The sequence below is a fragment of the Trematomus bernacchii genome, unplaced genomic scaffold, assembly GCF_902827165.1.
Source record: "Trematomus bernacchii unplaced genomic scaffold, fTreBer1.1, whole genome shotgun sequence".
NCBI lineage: Eukaryota > Metazoa > Chordata > Actinopteri > Perciformes > Nototheniidae > Trematomus > Trematomus bernacchii.
In genome coordinates, this window is record NW_022987801.1 from 2,865,976 (window position 1) to 2,887,792 (window position 21,817).

At 42.8% G+C, this 21,817-nt stretch overlaps 51 non-coding genes across 51 annotated transcripts; all 51 read right to left on the bottom strand.

The window, feature by feature from the left end:
• Positions 1-997: 997 nt before the first annotated feature.
• On the bottom strand, positions 998-1,071 carry trnan-guu. Its single transcript has one exon. It is a non-coding gene; the product is annotated as a tRNA-Asn (tRNA).
• A 305-nt stretch (positions 1,072-1,376) lies between these two features.
• trnan-guu lies at positions 1,377-1,450 on the bottom strand. The gene has a single exon. It is a non-coding gene; the product is annotated as a tRNA-Asn (tRNA).
• A 311-nt stretch (positions 1,451-1,761) lies between these two features.
• Positions 1,762-1,835, bottom strand: trnan-guu. The gene has a single exon. It is a non-coding gene; the product is annotated as a tRNA-Asn (tRNA).
• A 311-nt stretch (positions 1,836-2,146) lies between these two features.
• Positions 2,147-2,220, bottom strand: trnan-guu. Its single transcript has one exon. It is a non-coding gene; the product is annotated as a tRNA-Asn (tRNA).
• A 312-nt stretch (positions 2,221-2,532) lies between these two features.
• Positions 2,533-2,606, bottom strand: trnan-guu. The gene has a single exon. It is a non-coding gene; the product is annotated as a tRNA-Asn (tRNA).
• A 311-nt stretch (positions 2,607-2,917) lies between these two features.
• Positions 2,918-2,991, bottom strand: trnan-guu. Its single transcript has one exon. It is a non-coding gene; the product is annotated as a tRNA-Asn (tRNA).
• A 311-nt stretch (positions 2,992-3,302) lies between these two features.
• On the bottom strand, positions 3,303-3,376 carry trnan-guu. Its single transcript has one exon. It is a non-coding gene; the product is annotated as a tRNA-Asn (tRNA).
• Positions 3,377-3,687: 311 nt separating this feature from the next.
• trnan-guu lies at positions 3,688-3,761 on the bottom strand. The gene has a single exon. It is a non-coding gene; the product is annotated as a tRNA-Asn (tRNA).
• Positions 3,762-4,064: 303 nt separating this feature from the next.
• On the bottom strand, positions 4,065-4,138 carry trnan-guu. Its single transcript has one exon. It is a non-coding gene; the product is annotated as a tRNA-Asn (tRNA).
• A 311-nt stretch (positions 4,139-4,449) lies between these two features.
• Positions 4,450-4,523, bottom strand: trnan-guu. The gene has a single exon. It is a non-coding gene; the product is annotated as a tRNA-Asn (tRNA).
• Positions 4,524-4,827: 304 nt separating this feature from the next.
• trnan-guu lies at positions 4,828-4,901 on the bottom strand. Its single transcript has one exon. It is a non-coding gene; the product is annotated as a tRNA-Asn (tRNA).
• A 310-nt stretch (positions 4,902-5,211) lies between these two features.
• Positions 5,212-5,285, bottom strand: trnan-guu. The gene has a single exon. It is a non-coding gene; the product is annotated as a tRNA-Asn (tRNA).
• Positions 5,286-5,596: 311 nt separating this feature from the next.
• On the bottom strand, positions 5,597-5,670 carry trnan-guu. The gene has a single exon. It is a non-coding gene; the product is annotated as a tRNA-Asn (tRNA).
• Positions 5,671-5,980: 310 nt separating this feature from the next.
• On the bottom strand, positions 5,981-6,054 carry trnan-guu. Its single transcript has one exon. It is a non-coding gene; the product is annotated as a tRNA-Asn (tRNA).
• A 312-nt stretch (positions 6,055-6,366) lies between these two features.
• Positions 6,367-6,440, bottom strand: trnan-guu. Its single transcript has one exon. It is a non-coding gene; the product is annotated as a tRNA-Asn (tRNA).
• Positions 6,441-6,751: 311 nt separating this feature from the next.
• trnan-guu lies at positions 6,752-6,826 on the bottom strand. Its single transcript has one exon. It is a non-coding gene; the product is annotated as a tRNA-Asn (tRNA).
• A 310-nt stretch (positions 6,827-7,136) lies between these two features.
• Positions 7,137-7,210, bottom strand: trnan-guu. Its single transcript has one exon. It is a non-coding gene; the product is annotated as a tRNA-Asn (tRNA).
• Positions 7,211-7,521: 311 nt separating this feature from the next.
• trnan-guu lies at positions 7,522-7,595 on the bottom strand. The gene has a single exon. It is a non-coding gene; the product is annotated as a tRNA-Asn (tRNA).
• A 304-nt stretch (positions 7,596-7,899) lies between these two features.
• On the bottom strand, positions 7,900-7,973 carry trnan-guu. Its single transcript has one exon. It is a non-coding gene; the product is annotated as a tRNA-Asn (tRNA).
• A 311-nt stretch (positions 7,974-8,284) lies between these two features.
• On the bottom strand, positions 8,285-8,358 carry trnan-guu. Its single transcript has one exon. It is a non-coding gene; the product is annotated as a tRNA-Asn (tRNA).
• A 311-nt stretch (positions 8,359-8,669) lies between these two features.
• On the bottom strand, positions 8,670-8,743 carry trnan-guu. The gene has a single exon. It is a non-coding gene; the product is annotated as a tRNA-Asn (tRNA).
• A 310-nt stretch (positions 8,744-9,053) lies between these two features.
• On the bottom strand, positions 9,054-9,127 carry trnan-guu. Its single transcript has one exon. It is a non-coding gene; the product is annotated as a tRNA-Asn (tRNA).
• Positions 9,128-9,431: 304 nt separating this feature from the next.
• trnan-guu lies at positions 9,432-9,505 on the bottom strand. Its single transcript has one exon. It is a non-coding gene; the product is annotated as a tRNA-Asn (tRNA).
• Positions 9,506-9,816: 311 nt separating this feature from the next.
• trnan-guu lies at positions 9,817-9,890 on the bottom strand. Its single transcript has one exon. It is a non-coding gene; the product is annotated as a tRNA-Asn (tRNA).
• A 311-nt stretch (positions 9,891-10,201) lies between these two features.
• trnan-guu lies at positions 10,202-10,275 on the bottom strand. The gene has a single exon. It is a non-coding gene; the product is annotated as a tRNA-Asn (tRNA).
• Positions 10,276-10,586: 311 nt separating this feature from the next.
• trnan-guu lies at positions 10,587-10,660 on the bottom strand. Its single transcript has one exon. It is a non-coding gene; the product is annotated as a tRNA-Asn (tRNA).
• Positions 10,661-10,970: 310 nt separating this feature from the next.
• Positions 10,971-11,044, bottom strand: trnan-guu. Its single transcript has one exon. It is a non-coding gene; the product is annotated as a tRNA-Asn (tRNA).
• Positions 11,045-11,355: 311 nt separating this feature from the next.
• trnan-guu lies at positions 11,356-11,429 on the bottom strand. The gene has a single exon. It is a non-coding gene; the product is annotated as a tRNA-Asn (tRNA).
• Positions 11,430-11,741: 312 nt separating this feature from the next.
• trnan-guu lies at positions 11,742-11,815 on the bottom strand. The gene has a single exon. It is a non-coding gene; the product is annotated as a tRNA-Asn (tRNA).
• A 314-nt stretch (positions 11,816-12,129) lies between these two features.
• trnan-guu lies at positions 12,130-12,203 on the bottom strand. Its single transcript has one exon. It is a non-coding gene; the product is annotated as a tRNA-Asn (tRNA).
• A 312-nt stretch (positions 12,204-12,515) lies between these two features.
• On the bottom strand, positions 12,516-12,589 carry trnan-guu. Its single transcript has one exon. It is a non-coding gene; the product is annotated as a tRNA-Asn (tRNA).
• Positions 12,590-12,900: 311 nt separating this feature from the next.
• On the bottom strand, positions 12,901-12,974 carry trnan-guu. The gene has a single exon. It is a non-coding gene; the product is annotated as a tRNA-Asn (tRNA).
• A 300-nt stretch (positions 12,975-13,274) lies between these two features.
• Positions 13,275-13,348, bottom strand: trnan-guu. The gene has a single exon. It is a non-coding gene; the product is annotated as a tRNA-Asn (tRNA).
• A 311-nt stretch (positions 13,349-13,659) lies between these two features.
• On the bottom strand, positions 13,660-13,733 carry trnan-guu. Its single transcript has one exon. It is a non-coding gene; the product is annotated as a tRNA-Asn (tRNA).
• Positions 13,734-14,044: 311 nt separating this feature from the next.
• trnan-guu lies at positions 14,045-14,118 on the bottom strand. The gene has a single exon. It is a non-coding gene; the product is annotated as a tRNA-Asn (tRNA).
• Positions 14,119-14,429: 311 nt separating this feature from the next.
• trnan-guu lies at positions 14,430-14,503 on the bottom strand. Its single transcript has one exon. It is a non-coding gene; the product is annotated as a tRNA-Asn (tRNA).
• Positions 14,504-14,808: 305 nt separating this feature from the next.
• Positions 14,809-14,882, bottom strand: trnan-guu. Its single transcript has one exon. It is a non-coding gene; the product is annotated as a tRNA-Asn (tRNA).
• A 311-nt stretch (positions 14,883-15,193) lies between these two features.
• trnan-guu lies at positions 15,194-15,267 on the bottom strand. The gene has a single exon. It is a non-coding gene; the product is annotated as a tRNA-Asn (tRNA).
• Positions 15,268-15,578: 311 nt separating this feature from the next.
• On the bottom strand, positions 15,579-15,652 carry trnan-guu. Its single transcript has one exon. It is a non-coding gene; the product is annotated as a tRNA-Asn (tRNA).
• Positions 15,653-15,963: 311 nt separating this feature from the next.
• trnan-guu lies at positions 15,964-16,037 on the bottom strand. The gene has a single exon. It is a non-coding gene; the product is annotated as a tRNA-Asn (tRNA).
• Positions 16,038-16,348: 311 nt separating this feature from the next.
• Positions 16,349-16,422, bottom strand: trnan-guu. Its single transcript has one exon. It is a non-coding gene; the product is annotated as a tRNA-Asn (tRNA).
• A 312-nt stretch (positions 16,423-16,734) lies between these two features.
• Positions 16,735-16,808, bottom strand: trnan-guu. The gene has a single exon. It is a non-coding gene; the product is annotated as a tRNA-Asn (tRNA).
• A 311-nt stretch (positions 16,809-17,119) lies between these two features.
• trnan-guu lies at positions 17,120-17,193 on the bottom strand. Its single transcript has one exon. It is a non-coding gene; the product is annotated as a tRNA-Asn (tRNA).
• Positions 17,194-17,497: 304 nt separating this feature from the next.
• Positions 17,498-17,571, bottom strand: trnan-guu. Its single transcript has one exon. It is a non-coding gene; the product is annotated as a tRNA-Asn (tRNA).
• Positions 17,572-17,883: 312 nt separating this feature from the next.
• Positions 17,884-17,957, bottom strand: trnan-guu. Its single transcript has one exon. It is a non-coding gene; the product is annotated as a tRNA-Asn (tRNA).
• A 311-nt stretch (positions 17,958-18,268) lies between these two features.
• On the bottom strand, positions 18,269-18,342 carry trnan-guu. The gene has a single exon. It is a non-coding gene; the product is annotated as a tRNA-Asn (tRNA).
• A 311-nt stretch (positions 18,343-18,653) lies between these two features.
• On the bottom strand, positions 18,654-18,727 carry trnan-guu. The gene has a single exon. It is a non-coding gene; the product is annotated as a tRNA-Asn (tRNA).
• A 305-nt stretch (positions 18,728-19,032) lies between these two features.
• Positions 19,033-19,106, bottom strand: trnan-guu. Its single transcript has one exon. It is a non-coding gene; the product is annotated as a tRNA-Asn (tRNA).
• A 311-nt stretch (positions 19,107-19,417) lies between these two features.
• Positions 19,418-19,491, bottom strand: trnan-guu. Its single transcript has one exon. It is a non-coding gene; the product is annotated as a tRNA-Asn (tRNA).
• Positions 19,492-19,802: 311 nt separating this feature from the next.
• trnan-guu lies at positions 19,803-19,876 on the bottom strand. Its single transcript has one exon. It is a non-coding gene; the product is annotated as a tRNA-Asn (tRNA).
• Positions 19,877-20,179: 303 nt separating this feature from the next.
• trnan-guu lies at positions 20,180-20,253 on the bottom strand. Its single transcript has one exon. It is a non-coding gene; the product is annotated as a tRNA-Asn (tRNA).
• Positions 20,254-21,817: the final 1,564 nt, after the last annotated feature.

The window sequence follows — 21,817 nt, forward strand, 5'->3', positions numbered from 1 at the left end:
AATGTTTCCTCCTCCACGGCTTTGCACGGAGGAATGTCAGTGGAAGACATTTGCACTGCTGCATCTTGGTCTTCTCCCTGTTCATTTATTCAATTTTATTTGAGGGATGTCTCCCATTCCTCTCTGACACACCCTGTGCTGAGTGTCCTGTCAGAGTGAGTGACGTCAGGGATCCAGCTGTGAGCCTCTCTCCTGCCTCGGCACACGGAGAGTGGCCTGTATTTCCCTTTTATGAGAGGGACGTCCCCCTTTTTCCCCTGACACATTTCGTACGGAATGTCTTGTCAGAGTGAGTGATGTTGGGGACCCAGCTGTGCGCTCTCCTGCCTGTCTGCACGCAGAGAGCTGCTATTCCCCCTCCTGTCTGTCACTGGGCAAAGTGTGACCTTCGTCGACAGCGGCAGGTATGTATTATTCCCAGCCTTCGTCCCCTCATGGTAAATATTCATGTTATGCTATATTCCAGGGACTGTGATGCGCCATTCGCATGGCGCAATAGGCATGGGTTATTATCTGAGCAGGTGTGTCTGTGCTTCTTGTACCGGGGGGACCCAGTGGGGCGCAGACTACATCTTGCTTCGCCCTTAACCCAATAGCGATAGCCTTAGAGGGCGAAGCCATATACGAAATAGAACTGAAGTTACCTACTGTAACTCCAGCTTCTATAAGTATTGGCGTAGCCCTCTAAGTTCTGGGCCCCACTGGCTCCACGAATAGCTGAAGAAAAGTTGTTTTGTGTGGGAGCAGATTGTCGGGCCTCCTTCCTATTTATACCGGAAGGGAGCCCGAGGGTGGGGCCCACCTTGCGGGCGGGCGTGGACTACAAGTGTTTCAGTGCTGCGCGGGTGCGCAGGGGGATTACCCAATAGCGATAGCCTTAGAGGGCTACGCCAATACTCATAGAAGCTGGAGTTACAGTAGGTAACTTCAGTTATTCAATCAAATTGCGGTTGTACACACTGGCTTGTTCCCTTGCATGTTTATTCAAAAAGTAGAACGTCCCTGGTTGGACTTGAACCAACAACCTTTCGGTTAACAGCCGAACGCGCTAACCAATTGCGCCACAGAGACATGCTACCCTGCTAAAAGGGGCTTGGCATGGATCTCTGCCCCCACCCTCCTTAATTTGCTCTTTGATTCAAGAAGTTTGTTTGCCTAGAATACAGAGAAGTAGAAGTTGCCTCAAATGATACCTGTGGAAGCTAAATGTGCGCTAGTTTTTAAAGCTTTAGTTCACGTCTTCAATTTTTGTGGAAACAAGGACGTACAGCAAATGATGATGTGTAACAGTTATATTGTTTTTACTGGTTTCCTAGAACCTTGCCCCTGAACACGTCAACTGGCATGTTACCTTACATGTTTATTCAAACAGTAAACGTCCCTGGGTGGACTTGAACCACCAACCTTTCGGTTAACAGCCGAACGCGCTAACCAATTGCGCCACAGAGACATGCAATATGCTATGCTGCTGTAAGGGTCGTGGCATGTATCCCTGCTCCACCCGCTTTCATTTGCTCTTTGATTCAAGAAGTTTGTTTGCCTAGAATACAGAGAAGTAGAAGTTGCCTCAAATGATACCTGTGGAAGCTAAATGTGCGCTAGTTTTTAAAGCTTTAGTTCACGTCTTCAATTTTTGTGGAAACAAGGACGTACAGCAAATGATGATGTGTAACAGTTATATTGTTTTTACTGGTTTCCTAGAACCTTGCCCCTGAACACGTCAACTGGCATGTTACTTTACATGTTTATTCTAACCGTAAACGTCCCTGGGTGGACTTGAACCACCAACCTTTCGGTTAACAGCCGAACGCGCTAACCAATTGCGCCACAGAGACATGCAATATGCTATGCTGCTGTAAGGGTCGTGGCATGTATCCCTGCTCCACCCGCTTTCATTTGCTCTTTGATTCAAGAAGTTTGTTTGCCTAGAATACAGAGAAGTAGAAGTTGCCTCAAATGATACCTGTGGAAGCTAAATGTGCGCTAGTTTTTAAAGCTTTAGTTCACGTCTTCAATTTTTGTGGAAACAAGGACGTACAGCAAATGATGATGTGTAACAGTTATATTGTTTTTACTGGTTTCCTAGAACCTTGCCCCTGAACACGTCAACTGGCATGTTACCTTACATGTTTATTCAAACAGTAAACGTCCCTGGGTGGACTTGAACCACCAACCTTTCGGTTAACAGCCGAACGCGCTAACCAATTGCGCCACAGAGACATGCAATATGCTATGCTGCTGTAAGGGGCGTGGCATGTATCCCTGCTCCACCCGCTTTCATTTGCTCTTTGATTCAAGAAGTTTGTTTGCCTAGAATACAGAGAAGTAGAAGTTGCCTCAAATGATACCTGTGGAAGCTAAATGTGCGCTAGTTTTTAAAGCTTTCAGTTCATGTCTTCAATTTTTGTGGAAACAAGGACGTACAGCAAATGATGATGTGTAACAGTTATATTATTTTTACTGGTTTCCTAGAACCTTGCCCCTGAACACGTCAACTGGCATGTTACTTTACATGTTTATTCTAACCGTAAACGTCCCTGGGTGGGCTTGAACCACCAACCTTTCGGTTAACAGCCGAACGCGCTAACCAATTGCGCCACAGAGACATGCAATATGCTATGCTGCTGTAAGGGTCGTGGCATGTATCCCTGCTCCACCCGCTTTCATTTGCTCTTTGATTCAAGAAGTTTGTTTGCCTAGAATACAGAGAAGTAGAAGTTGCCTCAAATGATACCTGTGGAAGCTAAATGTGGGCTAGTTTTTAAAGCTTTCGTTCATGTCTTTAATTTTTGTGGAAACAAGGACGTACAGCAAATGATGATGTGTAACAGCTATATTGTTTTTACTGGTTTCCTAGAACCTTGCCCCTGAACACGTCAACTGGCATGTTTCCTTACATGTTTATTCAAACAGTAAACGTCCCTGGGTGGACTTGAACCACCAACCTTTCGGTTAACAGCCGAACGCGCTAACCAATTGCGCCACAGAGACATGCAATATGCTATGCTGCTGTAAGGGTCGTGGCATGTATCCCTGCTCCACCCGCTTTCATTTGCTCTTTGATTCAAGAAGTTTGTTTGCCTAGAATACAGAGAAGTAGAAGTTGCCTCAAATGATACCTGTGGAAGCTAAATGTGCGCTAGTTTTTAAAGCTTTCGTTCATGTCTTTAATTTTTGTGGAAACAAGGACGTACAGCAAATGATGATGTGTAACAGTTATATTGTTTTTACTGGTTTCCTAGAACCTTGCCCCTGAACACGTCAACTGGCATGTTACTTTACATGTTTATTCAAACAGTAAACGTCCCTGGGTGGACTTGAACCACCAACCTTTCGGTTAACAGCCGAACGCGCTAACCAATTGCGCCACAGAGACATGCAATATGCTATGCTGCTGTAAGGGGCGTGGCATGTATCCCTGCCCCCACCCGCTTTCATTTGCTCTTTGATTCAAGAAGTTTGTTTGCCTAGAATACAGAGAAGTAGAAGTTGCCTCAAATGATACCTGTGGAAGCTAAATGTGCGCTAGTTTTTAAAGCTTTAGTTCACGTCTTCAATTTTTGTGGAAACAAGGACGTACAGCAAATGATGATGTGTAACAGTTATATTGTTTTTACTGGTTTCCTAGAACCTTGCCCCTGAACACGTCAACTGGCATGTTACTTTACATGTTTATTCAACAGTAAACGTCCCTGGGTGGACTTGAACCACCAACCTTTCGGTTAACAGCCGAACGCGCTAACCAATTGCGCCACAGAGACATGCAATATGCTAAAAGGGGCGTGGCATGTATCCCTGCTCCACCCGCTTTCATTTGCTCTTTGATTCAAGAAGTTTGTTTGCCTAGAATACAGAGAAGTAGAAGTTGCCTCAAATGATACCTGTGGAAGCTAAATGTGCGCTAGTTTTTAAAGCTTTAGTTCACGTCTTCAATTTTTGTGGAAACAAGGACGTACAGCAAATGATGATGTGTAACAGTTATATTGTTTTTACTGGTTTCCTAGAACCTTGCCCCTGAACACGTCAACTGGCATGTTACTTTACATGTTTATTCAAACAGTAAACGTCCCTGGGTGGACTTGAACCACCAACCTTTCGGTTAACAGCCGAACGCGCTGACCAATTGCGCCACAGAGACATGCAATATGCTATGCTGCTGTAAGGGTCGTGGCATGTATCCCTGCTCCACCCGCTTTCATTTGCTCTTTGATTCAAGAAGTTTGTTTGCCTAGAATACAGAGAAGTAGAAGTTGCCTCAAATGATACCTGTGGAAGCTAAATGTGCGCTAGTTTTTAAAGCTTTAGTTCATGTCTTCAATTTTTGTGGAAACAAGGACGTACAGCAAATGATGATGTGTAACAGTTATATTGTTTTTACTGGTTTCCTAGAACCTTGCCCCTGAACACGTCAACTGGCATGTTACCTTACATGTTTATTCAAACAGTAAACGTCCCTGGGTGGACTTGAACCACCAACCTTTCGGTTAACAGCCGAACGCGCTAACCAATTGCGCCACAGAGACATGCAATATGCTAAAAGGGGCGTGGCATGTATCCCTGCTCCCACCCGCTTTCATTTGCTCTTTGATTCAAGAAGTTTGTTTGCCTAGAATACAGAGAAGTAGAAGTTGCCTCAAATGATACCTGTGGAAGCTAAATGTGCGCTAGTTTTTAAAGCTTTAGTTCACGTCTTCAATTTTTGTGGAAACAAGGACGTACAGCAAATGATGATGTGTAACAGTTATATTATTTTTACTGGTTTCCTAGAACCTTGCCCCTGAACACGTCAACTGGCATGTTTCCTTACATGTTTATTCAAACAGTAAACGTCCCTGGGTGGACTTGAACCACCAACCTTTCGGTTAACAGCCGAACGCGCTAACCAATTGCGCCACAGAGACATGCAATATGCTATGCTGCTGTAAGGGGCGTGGCATGTATCCCTGCTCCACCCGCTTTCATTTGCTCTTTGATTCAAGAAGTTTGTTTGCCTAGAATACAGAGAAGTAGAAGTTGCCTCAAATGATACCTGTGGAAGCTAAATGTGCGCTAGTTTTTAAAGCTTCAGTTCATGTCTTCAATTTTTGTGGAAACAAGGACGTACAGCAAATGATGATGTGTAACAGTTATATTGTTTTTACTGGTTTCCTAGAACCTTGCCCCTGAACACGTCAACTGGCATGTTACTTACATGTTTATTCAAACAGTAAACGTCCCTGGGTGGACTTGAACCACCAACCTTTCGGTTAACAGCCGAACGCGCTAACCAATTGCGCCACAGAGACATGCAATATGCTATGCTGCTGTAAGGGTCGTGGCATGTATCCCTGCTCCACCCGCTTTCATTTGCTCTTTGATTCAAGAAGTTTGTTTGCCTAGAATACAGAGAAGTAGAAGTTGCCTCAAATGATACCTGTGGAAGCTAAATGTGCGGCAGTTTTTAAAGCTTTAGTTCACGTCTTCAATTTTTGTGGAAACAAGGACGTACAGCAAATGATGATGTGTAACAGTTATATTGTTTTTACTGGTTTCCTAGAACCTTGCCCCTGAACACGTCAACTGGCATGTTACTTTACATGTTTATTCAAACAGTAAACGTCCCTGGGTGGACTTGAACCACCAACCTTTCGGTTAACAGCCGAACGCGCTGACCAATTGCGCCACAGAGACATGCAATATGCTATGCTGCTGTAAGGGTCGTGGCATGTATCCCTGCTCCACCCGCTTTCATTTGCTCTTTGATTCAAGAAGTTTGTTTGCCTAGAATACAGAGAAGTAGAAGTTGCCTCAAATGATACCTGTGGAAGCTAAATGTGCGCTAGTTTTTAAAGCTTTAGTTCACGTCTTCAATTTTTGTGGAAACAAGGACGTACAGCAAATGATGATGTGTAACAGTTATATTATTTTTACTGGTTTCCTAGAACCTTGCCCCTGAACACGTCAACTGGCATGTTACTTACATGTTTATTCAAACAGTAAACGTCCCTGGGTGGACTTGAACCACCAACCTTTCGGTTAACAGCCGAACGCGCTGACCAATTGCGCCACAGAGACATGCAATATGCTATGCTGCTGTAAGGGTCGTGGCATGTATCCCTGCTCCACCCGCTTTCATTTGCTCTTTGATTCAAGAAGTTTGTTTGCCTAGAATACAGAGAAGTAGAAGTTGCCTCAAATGATACCTGTGGAAGCTAAATGTGCGCTAGTTTTTAAAGCTTTAGTTCACTGTCTTCAATTTTTGTGGAAACAAGGACGTACAGCAAATGATGATGTGTAACAGTTATATTGTTTTTACTGGTTTCCTAGAACCTTGCCCCTGAACACGTCAACTGGCATGTTACTTTACATGTTTATTCAAACAGTAAACGTCCCTGGGTGGACTTGAACCACCAACCTTTCGGTTAACAGCCGAACGCGCTGACCAATTGCGCCACAGAGACATGCAATATGCTATGCTGCTGTAAGGGGCGTGGCATGTATCCCTGCTCCACCCGCTTTCATTTGCTCTTTGATTCAAGAAGTTTGTTTGCCTAGAATACAGAGAAGTAGAAGTTGCCTCAAATGATACCTGTGGAAGCTAAATGTGCGCTAGTTTTTAAAGCTTTAGTTCACGTCTTTAATTTTTGTGGAAACAAGGACGTACAGCAAATGATGATGTGTAACAGCTATATTGTTTTTACTGGTTTCCTAGAACCTTGCCCCTGAACACGTCAACTGGCATGTTACTTTACATGTTTATTCAAACAGTAAACGTCCCTGGGTGGACTTGAACCACCAACCTTTCGGTTAACAGCCGAACGCGCTGAACCAATTGCGCCACAGAGACATGCAATATGCTATGCTGCTGTAAGGGTCGTGGCATGTATCCCTGCTCCACCCGCTTTCATTTGCTCTTTGATTCAAGAAGTTTGTTTGCCTAGAATACAGAGAAGTAGAAGTTGCCTCAAATGATACCTGTGGAAGCTAAATGTGCGCTAGTTTTTAAAGCTTTAGTTCACGTCTTCAATTTTTGTGGAAACAAGGACGTACAGCAAATGATGATGTGTAACAGTTATATTGTTTTTACTGGTTTCCTAGAACCTTGCCCCTGAACACGTCAACTGGCATGTTACTTACATGTTTATTCAAACAGTAAACGTCCCTGGGTGGGCTTGAACCACCAACCTTTCGGTTAACAGCCGAACGCGCTGACCAATTGCGCCACAGAGACATGCAATATGCTATGCTGCTGTAAGGGTCGTGGCATGTATCCCTGCTCCACCCGCTTTCATTTGCTCTTTGATTCAAGAAGTTTGTTTGCCTAGAATACAGAGAAGTAGAAGTTGCCTCAAATGATACCTGTGGAAGCTAAATGTGCGCTAGTTTTTAAAGCTTTAGTTCATGTCTTTAATTTTTGTGGAAACAAGGACGTACAGCAAATGATGATGTGTAACAGTTATATTGTTTTTACTGGTTTCCTAGAACCTTGCCCCTGAACACGTCAACTGGCATGTTACTTTACATGTTTATTCAAACAGTAAACGTCCCTGGGTGGACTTGAACCACCAACCTTTCGGTTAACAGCCGAACGCGCTAACCAATTGCGCCACAGAGACATGCAATATGCTAAAAGGGGCTTGGCATGGATCGCTGCCCCCACCCTCCTTAATTTGCTCTTTGATTCAAGAAGTTTGTTTGCCTAGAATACAGAGAAGTAGAAGTTGCCTCAAATGATACCTGTGGAAGCTAAATGTGCAGCAGTTTTTAAAGCTTTAGTTCACGTCTTCAATTTTTGTGGAAACAAGGACGTACAGCAAATGATGATGTGTAACAGTTATATTATTTTTACTGGTTTCCTAGAACCTTGCCCCTGAACACGTCAACTGGCATGTTACTTTACATGTTTATTCAAACAGTAAACGTCCCTGGGTGGACTTGAACCACCAACCTTTCGGTTAACAGCCGAACGCGCTAACCAATTGCGCCACAGAGACATGCAATATGCTATGCTGCTGTAAGGGGCGTGGCATGTATCCCTGCTCCACCCGCTTTCATTTGCTCTTTGATTCAAGAAGTTTGTTTGCCTAGAATACAGAGAAGTAGAAGTTGCCTCAAATGATACCTGTGGAAGCTAAATGTGCGCTAGTTTTTAAAGCTTTAGTTCATGTCTTCAATTTTTGTGGAAACAAGGACGTACAGCAAATGATGATGTGTAACAGTTATATTGTTTTTACTGGTTTCCTAGAACCTTGCCCCTGAACACGTCAACTGGCATGTTACCTTACATGTTTATTCAAACAGTAAACGTCCCTGGGTGGACTTGAACCACCAACCTTTCGGTTAACAGCCGAACGCGCTAACCAATTGCGCCACAGAGACATGCAATATGCTATGCTGCTGTAAGGGTCGTGGCATGTATCCCTGCTCCACCCGCTTTCATTTGCTCTTTGATTCAAGAAGTTTGTTTGCCTAGAATACAGAGAAGTAGAAGTTGCCTCAAATGATACCTGTGGAAGCTAAATGTGCGCTAGTTTTTAAAGCTTTAGTTCACGTCTTCAATTTTTGTGGAAACAAGGACGTACAGCAAATGATGATGTGTAACAGTTATATTATTTTTACTGGTTTCCTAGAACCTTGCCCCTGAACACGTCAACTGGCATGTTACTTTACATGTTTATTCAAACAGTAAACGTCCCTGGGTGGACTTGAACCACCAACCTTTCGGTTAACAGCCGAACGCGCTAACCAATTGCGCCACAGAGACATGCAATATGCTATGCTGCTGTAAGGGTCGTGGCATGTATCCCTGCTCCACCCGCTTTCATTTGCTCTTTGATTCAAGAAGTTTGTTTGCCTAGAATACAGAGAAGTAGAAGTTGCCTCAAATGATACCTGTGGAAGCTAAATGTGCAGCAGTTTTTAAAGCTTCAGTTCACGTCTTCAATTTTTGTGGAAACAAGGACGTACAGCAAATGATGATGTGTAACAGTTATATTGTTTTTACTGGTTTCCTAGAACCTTGCCCCTGAACACGTCAACTGGCATGTTACTTACATGTTTATTCAAACAGTAAACGTCCCTGGGTGGACTTGAACCACCAACCTTTCGGTTAACAGCCGAACGCGCTAACCAATTGCGCCACAGAGACATGCAATATGTTAAAAGGGGCGTGGCATGGATCGCTGCCCCCACCCGCTTTCATTTGCTCTTTGATTCAAGAAGTTTGTTTGCCTAGAATACAGAGAAGTAGAAGTTGCCTCAAATGATACCTGTGGAAGCTAAATGTGCGCTAGTTTTTAAAGCTTTAGTTCACGTCTTCAATTTTTGTGGAAACAAGGACGTACAGCAAATGATGATGTGTAACAGTTATATTATTTTTACTGGTTTCCTAGAACCTTGCCCCTGAACACGTCAACTGGCATGTTTCCTTACATGTTTATTCAAACAGTAAACGTCCCTGGGTGGACTTGAACCACCAACCTTTCGGTTAACAGCCGAACGCGCTAACCAATTGCGCCACAGAGACATGCAATATGCTATGCTGCTGTAAGGGTCGTGGCATGTATCCCTGCTCCACCCGCTTTCATTTGCTCTTTGATTCAAGAAGTTTGTTTGCCTAGAATACAGAGAAGTAGAAGTTGCCTCAAATGATACCTGTGGAAGCTAAATGTGCGGTAGTTTTTAAAGCTTTAGTTCATGTCTTCAATTTTTGTGGAAACAAGGACGTACAGCAAATGATGATGTGTAACAGTTATATTGTTTTTACTGGTTTCCTAGAACCTTGCCCCTGAACACGTCAACTGGCATGTTACTTTACATGTTTATTCAAACAGTAAACGTCCCTGGGTGGACTTGAACCACCAACCTTTCGGTTAACAGCCGAACGCGCTGACCAATTGCGCCACAGAGACATGCAATATGCTATGCTGCTGTAAGGGTCGTGGCATGTATCCCTGCTCCACCCGCTTTCATTTGCTCTTTGATTCAAGAAGTTTGTTTGCCTAGAATACAGAGAAGTAGAAGTTGCCTCAAATGATACCTGTGGAAGCTAAATGTGCGCTAGTTTTTAAAGCTTTAGTTCATGTCTTCAATTTTTGTGGAAACAAGGACGTACAGCAAATGATGATGTGTAACAGTTATATTGTTTTTACTGGTTTCCTAGAACCTTGCCCCTGAACACGTCAACTGGCATGTTACTTTACATGTTTATTCAAACAGTAAACGTCCCTGGGTGGACTTGAACCACCAACCTTTCGGTTAACAGCCGAACGCGCTGACCAATTGCGCCACAGAGACATGCAATATGCTATGCTGCTGTAAGGGTCGTGGCATGTATCCCTGCTCCACCCGCTTTCATTTGCTCTTTGATTCAAGAAGTTTGTTTGCCTAGAATACAGAGAAGTAGAAGTTGCCTCAAATGATACCTGTGGAAGCTAAATGTGGGCTAGTTTTTAAAGCTTCAGTTCACGTCTTCAATTTTTGTGGAAACAAGGACGTACAGCAAATGATGATGTGTAACAGTTATATTGTTTTTACTGGTTTCCTAGAACCTTGCCCCTGAACACGTCAACTGGCATGTTACTTTACATGTTTATTCAAACAGTAAACGTCCCTGGGTGGACTTGAACCACCAACCTTTCGGTTAACAGCCGAACGCGCTGACCAATTGCGCCACAGAGACATGCAATATGCTATGCTGCTGTAAGGGTCGTGGCATGTATCCCTGCTCCACCCGCTTTCATTTGCTCTTTGATTCAAGAAGTTTGTTTGCCTAGAATACAGAGAAGTAGAAGTTGCCTCAAATGATACCTGTGGAAGCTAAATGTGCGCTAGTTTTTAAAGCTTTAGTTCACGTCTTCAATTTTTGTGGAAACAAGGACGTACAGCAAATGATGATGTGTAACAGTTATATTATTTTTACTGGTTTCCTAGAACCTTGCCCCTGAACACGTCAACTGGCATGTTACTTACATGTTTATTCAAACAGTAAACGTCCCTGGGTGGACTTGAACCACCAACCTTTCGGTTAACAGCCGAACGCGCTAACCAATTGCGCCACAGAGACATGCAATATGCTATGCTGCTGTAAGGGTCGTGGCATGTATCCCTGCTCCACCCGCTTTCATTTGCTCTTTGATTCAAGAAGTTTGTTTGCCTAGAATACAGAGAAGTAGAAGTTGCCTCAAATGATACCTGTGGAAGCTAAATGTGCGCTAGTTTTTAAAGCTTTAGTTCACTGTCTTCAATTTTTGTGGAAACAAGGACGTACAGCAAATGATGATGTGTAACAGTTATATTGTTTTTACTGGTTTCCTAGAACCTTGCCCCTGAACACGTCAACTGGCATGTTACTTACATGTTTATTCAAACAGTAAACGTCCCTGGGTGGACTTGAACCACCAACCTTTCGGTTAACAGCCGAACGCGCTAACCAATTGCGCCACAGAGACATGCAATATGCTATGCTGCTGTAAGGGTCGTGGCATGTATCCCTGCCCCCACCCGCTTTCATTTGCTCTTTGATTCAAGAAGTTTGTTTGCCTAGAATACAGAGAAGTAGAAGTTGCCTCAAATGATACCTGTGGAAGCTAAATGTGCGCTAGTTTTTAAAGCTTTAGTTCACGTCTTCAATTTTTGTGGAAACAAGGACGTACAGCAAATGATGGTGTGTAACAGTTATATTATTTTTACTGGTTTCCTAGAACCTTGCCCCTGAACACGTCAACTGGCATGTTACTTTACATGTTTATTCAAACAGTAAACGTCCCTGGGTGGACTTGAACCACCAACCTTTCGGTTAACAGCCGAACGCGCTAACCAATTGCGCCACAGAGACATGCAATATGCTATGCTGCTGTAAGGGGCGTGGCATGTATCCCTGCTCCACCCGCTTTCATTTGCTCTTTGATTCAAGAAGTTTGTTTGCCTAGAATACAGAGAAGTAGAAGTTGCCTCAAATGATACCTGTGGAAGCTAAATGTGCGCTAGTTTTTAAAGCTTTCAGTTCACTGTCTTCAATTTTTGTGGAAACAAGGACGTACAGCAAATGATGATGTGTAACAGTTATATTAGTTTTTACTGGTTTCCTAGAACCTTGCCCCTGAACACGTCAACTGGCATGTTTCCTTACATGTTTATTCAAACAGTAAACGTCCCTGGGTGGACTTGAACCACCAACCTTTCGGTTAACAGCCGAACGCGCTAACCAATTGCGCCACAGAGACATGCAATATGCTATGCTGCTGTAAGGGTCGTGGCATGTATCCCTGCTCCACCCGCTTTCATTTGCTCTTTGATTCAAGAAGTTTGTTTGCCTAGAATACAGAGAAGTAGAAGTTGCCTCAAATGATACCTGTGGAAGCTAAATGTGGGCTAGTTTTTAAAGCTTTAGTTCACTGTCTTCAATTTTTGTGGAAACAAGGACGTACAGCAAATGATGATGTGTAACAGTTATATTGTTTTTACTGGTTTCCTAGAACCTTGCCCCTGAACACGTCAACTGGCATGTTTCCTTACATGTTTATTCAAACAGTAAACGTCCCTGGGTGGACTTGAACCACCAACCTTTCGGTTAACAGCCGAACGCGCTAACCAATTGCGCCACAGAGACATGCAATATGCTATGCTGCTGTAAGGGGCGTGGCATGTATCCCTGCTCCACCCGCTTTCATTTGCTCTTTGATTCAAGAAGTTTGTTTGCCTAGAATACAGAGAAGTAGAAGTTGCCTCAAATGATACCTGTGGAAGCTAAATGTGCGCTAGTTTTTAAAGCTTTAGTTCACGTCTTCAATTTTTGTGGAAACAAGGACGTACAGCAAATGATGATGTGTAACAGTTATATTATTTTTACTGGTTTCCTAGAACCTTGCCCCTGAACACGTCAACTGGCATGTTACTTTACATGTTTATTCAAACAGTAAACGTCCCTGGGTGGACTTGAACCACCAACCTTTCGGTTAACAGCCGAACGCGCTAACCAATTGCGCCACAGAGACATGCAATATGCTATGCTGCTGTAAGGGTCGTGGCATGTATCCCTGCTCCACCCGCTTTCATTTGCTCTTTGATTCAAGAAGTTTGTTTGCCTAGAATACAGAGAAGTAGAAGTTGCCTCAAATGATACCTGTGGAAGCTAAATGTGCGCTAGTTTTTAAAGCTTTAGTTCACTGTCTTCAATTTTTGTGGAAACAAGGACGTACAGCAAATGATGATGTGTAACAGTTATATTATTTTTACTGGTTTCCTAGAACCTTGGCCCTGAACACGTCAACTGGCATGTTAATTCAAACAGTAAACGTCCCTGGGTGGACTTGAACCACCAACCTTTCGGTTAACAGCCGAACGCGCTAACCAATTGCGCCACAGAGACATGCAATATGCTATGCTGCTGTAAGGGGCGTGGCATGTATCCCTGCTCCACCCGCTTTCATTTGCTCTTTGATTCAAGAAGTTTGTTTGCCTAGAATACAGAGAAGTAGAAGTTGCCTCAAATGATACCTGTGGAAGCTAAATGTGCGCTAGTTTTTAAAGCTTTAGTTCACGTCTTCAATTTTTGTGGAAACAAGGACGTACAGCAAATGATGATGTGTAACAGTTATATTATTTTTACTGGTTTCCTAGAACCTTGCCCCTGAACACGTCAACTGGCATGTTTCCTTACATGTTTATTCAAACAGTAAACGTCCCTGGGTGGACTTGAACCACCAACCTTTCGGTTAACAGCCGAACGCGCTAACCAATTGCGCCACAGAGACATGCAATATGCTATGCTGCTGTAAGGGGCGTGGCATGTATCCCTGCTCCACCCGCTTTCATTTGCTCTTTGATTCAAGAAGTTTGTTTGCCTAGAATACAGAGAAGTAGAAGTTGCCTCAAATGATACCTGTGGAAGCTAAATGTGCGCTAGTTTTTAAAGCTTTAGTTCACGTCTTCAATTTTTGTGGAAACAAGGACGTACAGCAAATGATGATGTGTAACAGTTATATTGTTTTTACTGGTTTCCTAGAACCTTGCCCCTGAACACGTCAACTGGCATGTTACTTTACATGTTTATTCAAACAGTAAACGTCCCTGGGTGGACTTGAACCACCAACCTTTCGGTTAACAGCCGAACGCGCTGACCAATTGCGCCACAGAGACATGCAATATGCTATGCTGCTGTAAGGGTCGTGGCATGTATCCCTGCTCCACCCGCTTTCATTTGCTCTTTGATTCAAGAAGTTTGTTTGCCTAGAATACAGAGAAGTAGAAGTTGCCTCAAATGATACCTGTGGAAGCTAAATGTGCGCTAGTTTTTAAAGCTTTAGTTCACGTCTTCAATTTTTGTGGAAACAAGGACGTACAGCAAATGATGATGTGTAACAGTTATATTGTTTTTACTGGTTTCCTAGAACCTTGCCCCTGAACACGTCAACTGGCATGTTACCTTACATGTTTATTCAAACAGTAAACGTCCCTGGGTGGACTTGAACCACCAACCTTTCGGTTAACAGCCGAACGCGCTAACCAATTGCGCCACAGAGACATGCTACCCTGCTAAAAGGGGCTTGGCATGGATCGCTGCCCCACCCTCCTTAATTTGCTCTTTGATTCAAGAAGTTTGTTTGCCTAGAATACAGAGAAGTAGAAGTTGCCTCAAATGATACCTGTGGAAGCTAAATGTGCGCTAGTTTTTAAAGCTTTAGTTCACTGTCTTCAATTTTTGTGGAAACAAGGACGTACAGCAAATGATGATGTGTAACAGTTATATTATTTTTACTGGTTTCCTAGAACCTTGCCCCTGAACACGTCAACTGGCATGTTACTTTACATGTTTATTCAAACAGTAAACGTCCCTGGGTGGACTTGAACCACCAACCTTTCGGTTAACAGCCGAACGCGCTAACCAATTGCGCCACAGAGACATGCAATATGCTATGCTGCTGTAAGGGGCGTGGCATGTATCCCTGCTCCACCCGCTTTCATTTGCTCTTTGATTCAAGAAGTTTGTTTGCCTAGAATACAGAGAAGTAGAAGTTGCCTCAAATGATACCTGTGGAAGCTAAATGTGCGCTAGTTTTTAAAGCTTTAGTTCACTGTCTTCAATTTTTGTGGAAACAAGGACGTACAGCAAATGATGATGTGTAACAGTTATATTGTTTTTACTGGTTTCCTAGAACCTTGCCCCTGAACACGTCAACTGGCATGTTACTTACATGTTTATTCAAACAGTAAACGTCCCTGGGTGGACTTGAACCACCAACCTTTCGGTTAACAGCCGAACGCGCTAACCAATTGCGCCACAGAGACATGCAATATGCTATGCTGCTGTAAGGGGCGTGGCATGTATCCCTGCTCCACCCGCTTTCATTTGCTCTTTGATTCAAGAAGTTTGTTTGCCTAGAATACAGAGAAGTAGAAGTTGCCTCAAATGATACCTGTGGAAGCTAAATGTGCGCTAGTTTTTAAAGCTTTAGTTCACGTCTTCAATTTTTGTGGAAACAAGGACGTACAGCAAATGATGATGTGTAACAGTTATATTGTTTTTACTGGTTTCCTAGAACCTTGCCCCTGAACACGTCAACTGGCATGTTACTTTACATGTTTATTCAAACAGTAAACGTCCCTGGGTGGACTTGAACCACCAACCTTTCGGTTAACAGCCGAACGCGCTAACCAATTGCGCCACAGAGACATGCAATATGCTATGCTGCTGTAAGGGTCGTGGCATGTATCCCTGCTCCACCCGCTTTCATTTGCTCTTTGATTCAAGAAGTTTGTTTGCCTAGAATACAGAGAAGTAGAAGTTGCCTCAAATGATACCTGTGGAAGCTAAATGTGCGCTAGTTTTTAAAGCTTCAGTTCATGTCTTCAATTTTTGTGGAAACAAGGACGTACAGCAAATGATGATGTGTAACAGTTATATTGTTTTTACTGGTTTCCTAGAACCTTGCCCCTGAACACGTCAACTGGCATGTTACCTTACATGTTTATTCAAACAGTAAACGTCCCTGGGTGGACTTGAACCACCAACCTTTCGGTTAACAGCCGAACGCGCTAACCAATTGCGCCACAGAGACATGCAATATGCTATGCTGCTGTAAGGGGCGTGGCATGTATCCCTGCTCCACCCGCTTTCATTTGCTCTTTGATTCAAGAAGTTTGTTTGCCTAGAATACAGAGAAGTAGAAGTTGCCTCAAATGATACCTGTGGAAGCTAAATGTGCGCTAGTTTTTAAAGCTTTAGTTCACGTCTTCAATTTTTGTGGAAACAAGGACGTACAGCAAATGATGATGTGTAACAGTTATATTGTTTTTACTGGTTTCCTAGAACCTTGCCCCTGAACACGTCAACTGGCATGTTTCCTTACATGTTTATTCAAACAGTAAACGTCCCTGGGTGGACTTGAACCACCAACCTTTCGGTTAACAGCCGAACGCGCTAACCAATTGCGCCACAGAGACATGCAATATGCTATGCTGCTGTAAGGGGCGTGGCATGTATCCCTGCTCCACCCGCTTTCATTTGCTCTTTGATTCAAGAAGTTTGTTTGCCTAGAATACAGAGAAGTAGAAGTTGCCTCAAATGATACCTGTGGAAGCTAAATGTGCGCTAGTTTTTAAAGCTTTAGTTCACTGTCTTTAATTTTTGTGGAAACAAGGACGTACAGCAAATGATGATGTGTAACAGTTATATTGTTTTTACTGGTTTCCTAGAACCTTGCCCCTGAACACGTCAACTGGCATGTTACTTTACATGTTTATTCAAACAGTAAACGTCCCTGGGTGGACTTGAACCACCAACCTTTCGGTTAACAGCCGAACGCGCTAACCAATTGCGCCACAGAGACATGCAATATGCTATGCTGCTGTAAGGGTCGTGGCATGTATCCCTGCTCCACCCGCTTTCATTTGCTCTTTGATTCAAGAAGTTTGTTTGCCTAGAATACAGAGAAGTAGAAGTTGCCTCAAATGATACCTGTGGAAGCTAAATGTGCGCTAGTTTTTAAAGCTTTAGTTCACGTCTTCAATTTTTGTGGAAACAAGGACGTACAGCAAATGATGATGTGTAACAGTTATATTGTTTTTACTGGTTTCCTAGAACCTTGCCCCTGAACACGTCAACTGGCATGTTACCTTACATGTTTATTCAAACAGTAAACGTCCCTGGGTGGACTTGAACCACCAACCTTTCGGTTAACAGCCGAACGCGCTAACCAATTGCGCCACAGAGACATGCTACCCTGCTAAAAGGGGCTTGGCATGTATCCCTGCTCCACCCGCTTTCATTTGCTCTTTGATTCAAGAAGTTTGTTTGCCTAGAATACAGAGAAGTAGAAGTTGCCTCAAATGATACCTGTGGAAGCTAAATGTGCGCTAGTTTTTAAAGCTTTAGTTCACGTCTTCAATTTTTGTGGAAACAAGGACGTACAGCAAATGATGATGTGTAACAGTTATATTATTTTTACTGGTTTCCTAGAACCTTGCCCCTGAACACGTCAACTGGCATGTTACTTTACATGTTTATTCAAACAGTAAACGTCCCTGGGTGGACTTGAACCACCAACCTTTCGGTTAACAGCCGAACGCGCTGACCAATTGCGCCACAGAGACATGCAATATGCTATGCTGCTGTAAGGGTCGTGGCATGTATCCCTGCTCCACCCGCTTTCATTTGCTCTTTGATTCAAGAAGTTTGTTTGCCTAGAATACAGAGAAGTAGAAGTTGCCTCAAATGATACCTGTGGAAGCTAAATGTGCGCTAGTTTTTAAAGCTTTAGTTCACTGTCTTCAATTTTTGTGGAAACAAGGACGTACAGCAAATGATGATGTGTAACAGTTATATTGTTGTTACTGGTTTCCTAGAACCTTGCCCCTGAACACGTCAACTGGCATGTTACCTTACATGTTTATTCAAACAGTAAACGTCCCTGGGTGGACTTGAACCACCAACCTTTCGGTTAACAGCCGAACGCGCTAACCAATTGCGCCACAGAGACATGCAATATGCTATGCTGCTGTAAGGGTCGTGGCATGTATCCCTGCTCCACCCGCTTTCATTTGCTCTTTGATTCAAGAAGTTTGTTTGCCTAGAATACAGAGAAGTAGAAGTTGCCTCAAATGATACCTGTGGAAGCTAAATGTGCGCTAGTTTTTAAAGCTTTAGTTCATGTCTTCAATTTTTGTGGAAACAAGGACGTACAGCAAATGATGATGTGTAACAGTTATATTGTTTTTACTGGTTTCCTAGAACCTTGCCCCTGAACACGTCAACTGGCATGTTACTTTACATGTTTATTCAAACAGTAAACGTCCCTGGGTGGACTTGAACCACCAACCTTTCGGTTAACAGCCGAACGCGCTAACCAATTGCGCCACAGAGACATGCAATATGCTATGCTGCTGTAAGGGTCGTGGCATGTATCCCTGCTCCACCCGCTTTCATTTGCTCTTTGATTCAAGAAGTTTGTTTGCCTAGAATACAGAGAAGTAGAAGTTGCCTCAAATGATACCTGTGGAAGCTAAATGTGCGCTAGTTTTTAAAGCTTCAGTTCATGTCTTCAATTTTTGTGGAAACAAGGACGTACAGCAAATGATGATGTGTAACAGTTATATTGTTTTTACTGGTTTCCTAGAACCTTGCCCCTGAACACGTCAACTGGCATGTTACCTTACATGTTTATTCAAACAGTAAACGTCCCTGGGTGGACTTGAACCACCAACCTTTCGGTTAACAGCCGAACGCGCTAACCAATTGCGCCACAGAGACATGCTACCCTGCTAAAAGGGGCTTGGCATGGATCTCTGCCCCCACCCTCCTTAATTTGCTCTTTGATTCAAGAAGTTTGTTTGCCTAGAATACAGAGAAGTAGAAGTTGCCTCAAATGATACCTGTGGAAGCTAAATGTGCGCTAGTTTTTAAAGCTTTAGTTCATGTCTTCAATTTTTGTGGAAACAAGGACGTACAGCAAATGATGATGTGTAACAGTTATATTATTTTTACTGGTTTCCTAGAACCTTGCCCCTGAACACGTCAACTGGCATGTTACTTACATGTTTATTCTAAACAGTAAACGTCCCTGGGTGGACTTGAACCACCAACCTTTCGGTTAACAGCCGAACGCGCTGACCAATTGCGCCACAGAGACATGCAATATGCTATGCTGCTGTAAGGGTCGTGGCATGTATCCCTGCTCCACCCGCTTTCATTTGCTCTTTGATTCAAGAAGTTTGTTTGCCTAGAATACAGAGAAGTAGAAGTTGCCTCAAATGATACCTGTGGAAGCTAAATGTGCGCTAGTTTTTAAAGCTTTAGTTCACGTCTTCAATTTTTGTGGAAACAAGGACGTACAGCAAATGATGATGTGTAACAGTTATATTGTTTTTACTGGTTTCCTAGAACCTTGCCCCTGAACACGTCAACTGGCATGTTACCTTACATGTTTATTCAAACAGTAAACGTCCCTGGGTGGACTTGAACCACCAACCTTTCGGTTAACAGCCGAACGCGCTAACCAATTGCGCCACAGAGACATGCAATATGCTATGCTGCTGTAAGGGTCGTGGCATGTATCCCTGCTCCACCCGCTTTCATTTGCTCTTTGATTCAAGAAGTTTGTTTGCCTAGAATACAGAGAAGTAGAAGTTGCCTCAAATGATACCTGTGGAAGCTAAATGTGCGCTAGTTTTTAAAGCTTTCGTTCATGTCTTCAATTTTTGTGGAAACAAGGACGTACAGCAAATGATGATGTGTAACAGTTATATTGTTTTTACTGGTTTCCTAGAACCTTGCCCCTGAACACGTCAACTGGCATGTTACCTTACATGTTTATTCAAACAGTAAACGTCCCTGGGTGGACTTGAACCACCAACCTTTCGGTTAACAGCCGAACGCGCTAACCAATTGCGCCACAGAGACATGCAATATGCTAAAAGGGGCGTGGCATGTATCCCTGCTCCACCCGCTTTCATTTGCTCTTTGATTCAAGAAGTTTGTTTGCCTAGAATACAGAGAAGTAGAAGTTGCCTCAAATGATACCTGTGGAAGCTAAATGTGCGCTAGTTTTTAAAGCTTTAGTTCACGTCTTCAATTTTTGTGGAAACAAGGACGTACAGCAAATGATGATGTGTAACAGTTATATTGTTGTTACTGGTTTCCTAGAACCTTGCCCCTGAACACGTCAACTGGCATGTTACCTTACATGTTTATTCAAACAGTAAACGTCCCTGGGTGGACTTGAACCACCAACCTTTCGGTTAACAGCCGAACGCGCTGACCAATTGCGCCACAGAGACATCCTACCCTGCTAAAAGGGGCTTGGCCTGGATACCTCTTTGCTTCAAGAAGTTGAGAAGTTGCCTCAAATTAAACCTGTGGAAGCTAAATGTGTGCTATAGTTTATAAAGACTTAGTTCATGTATTCAAATTCACTAGTTTGCTTACTAGGCAAATAAGTGTATTATCAGCAACTGATTATGTGTAACAATTACACTTTTACTTTTGTTACTGGTTTTCGACTGAATCTCAGCCCCCACCCTCCTTAATTTGCTATATGCTTCAAGGGGTCTGTTTGCCTTCCTACCTAAAGGAGCGGGTGTGGTCTACATTTCAGAGCTCCACCGATTTGTTTTGGAAATAATAGTTATAAAAGTCAAGCTGAAAGAATACATATTATGATTTAATTTTCCTTTCACACAGCAAAGTGGAAGGGGCCTTAATACAAACCTGTAGGAGCTAAAATGTGCTCTTTTGGATAGAGACATACAGTGACCAATTATCAGGGTTCGTACGGGTGCTGGAAATCCTTGAAAATGCTTGAAATTTCATGTGCTTGCATTTTGGTTAAAGTGCTTGAATTTTGGTTAAAGTGCTTGAAATTGTACTTGCTTTACTTTTATAATAAATTGCTGTCTGACTGAATAGTTCGCTTTTATCGATAAAAAAAAAGAGAAAGAAGTCGGAGCTAGCTTAATTACTTTTCATAAAAAGACAGCTCCACTCCTTTTACATACATATTTTGATATTTGAATCCTTTTTTTCAGTTGCAGATTTTCCGTTTTCAGATTCCAAACAATTATTTTTTCAGTTTCAAATCTTGTTTTTTCAGGTTTCACAGTTTTTTCCGCTTTCAAACTTTTGGCCCTGATGTTGCTTGGGGGGGCTTACCAAAGAGTAGTTTAGCATCCTGAGTGACAGCCCTCCCTCTGTCATGTTGCCTTCATGGATGTAAGGTAGCGCGAGAAATATAACTCAACACTTTCTATACACAATACTCCCGTGATTGGTGGGAAACCAAACTGATACCAGCGTCAAAATTCCGTTAAGCGAGCTGTTGAGCATCGTAGTTCAGATCAGAATCAGAAAACCTTTATTAGTCCCACAGAGGGGACATGTACGTTGTTACAGCAGAAAAGAGCCACTGACAGCTTAATGTTACATATGTCACATGCAAAAAAAAGTATTTAAAGTAAAAAAAAAGTTATATGATAAAAGAATATAATAAAATAAAAAGTTATACAATTTACAAAAAACACATCCTGTAACAGTTCTGAGGATTTAGCAGCCAGGTATATATTGCAGTTTTTAACAGCATATATATACAGCGTTGGGAGAAGTGTTTTGCCCAAAATACCAAAAATACCTCATCTGCACTTTTCCCCATAAAAATGAATTGTAATCAATACTTTTAGATGTAAATGGTTTATTGTATCATTTCTATGGGTCTCTGAAACAATCAGACTTTTACCACACTATCAGACTTTTATCAGACTTTTAGCACTCTTTCCCCCACAGAAACGACTTTAAAACATCAGTGTCACTATTGTGGGGATGTAGGAATGTACCTGGGTCTGGTGCGGA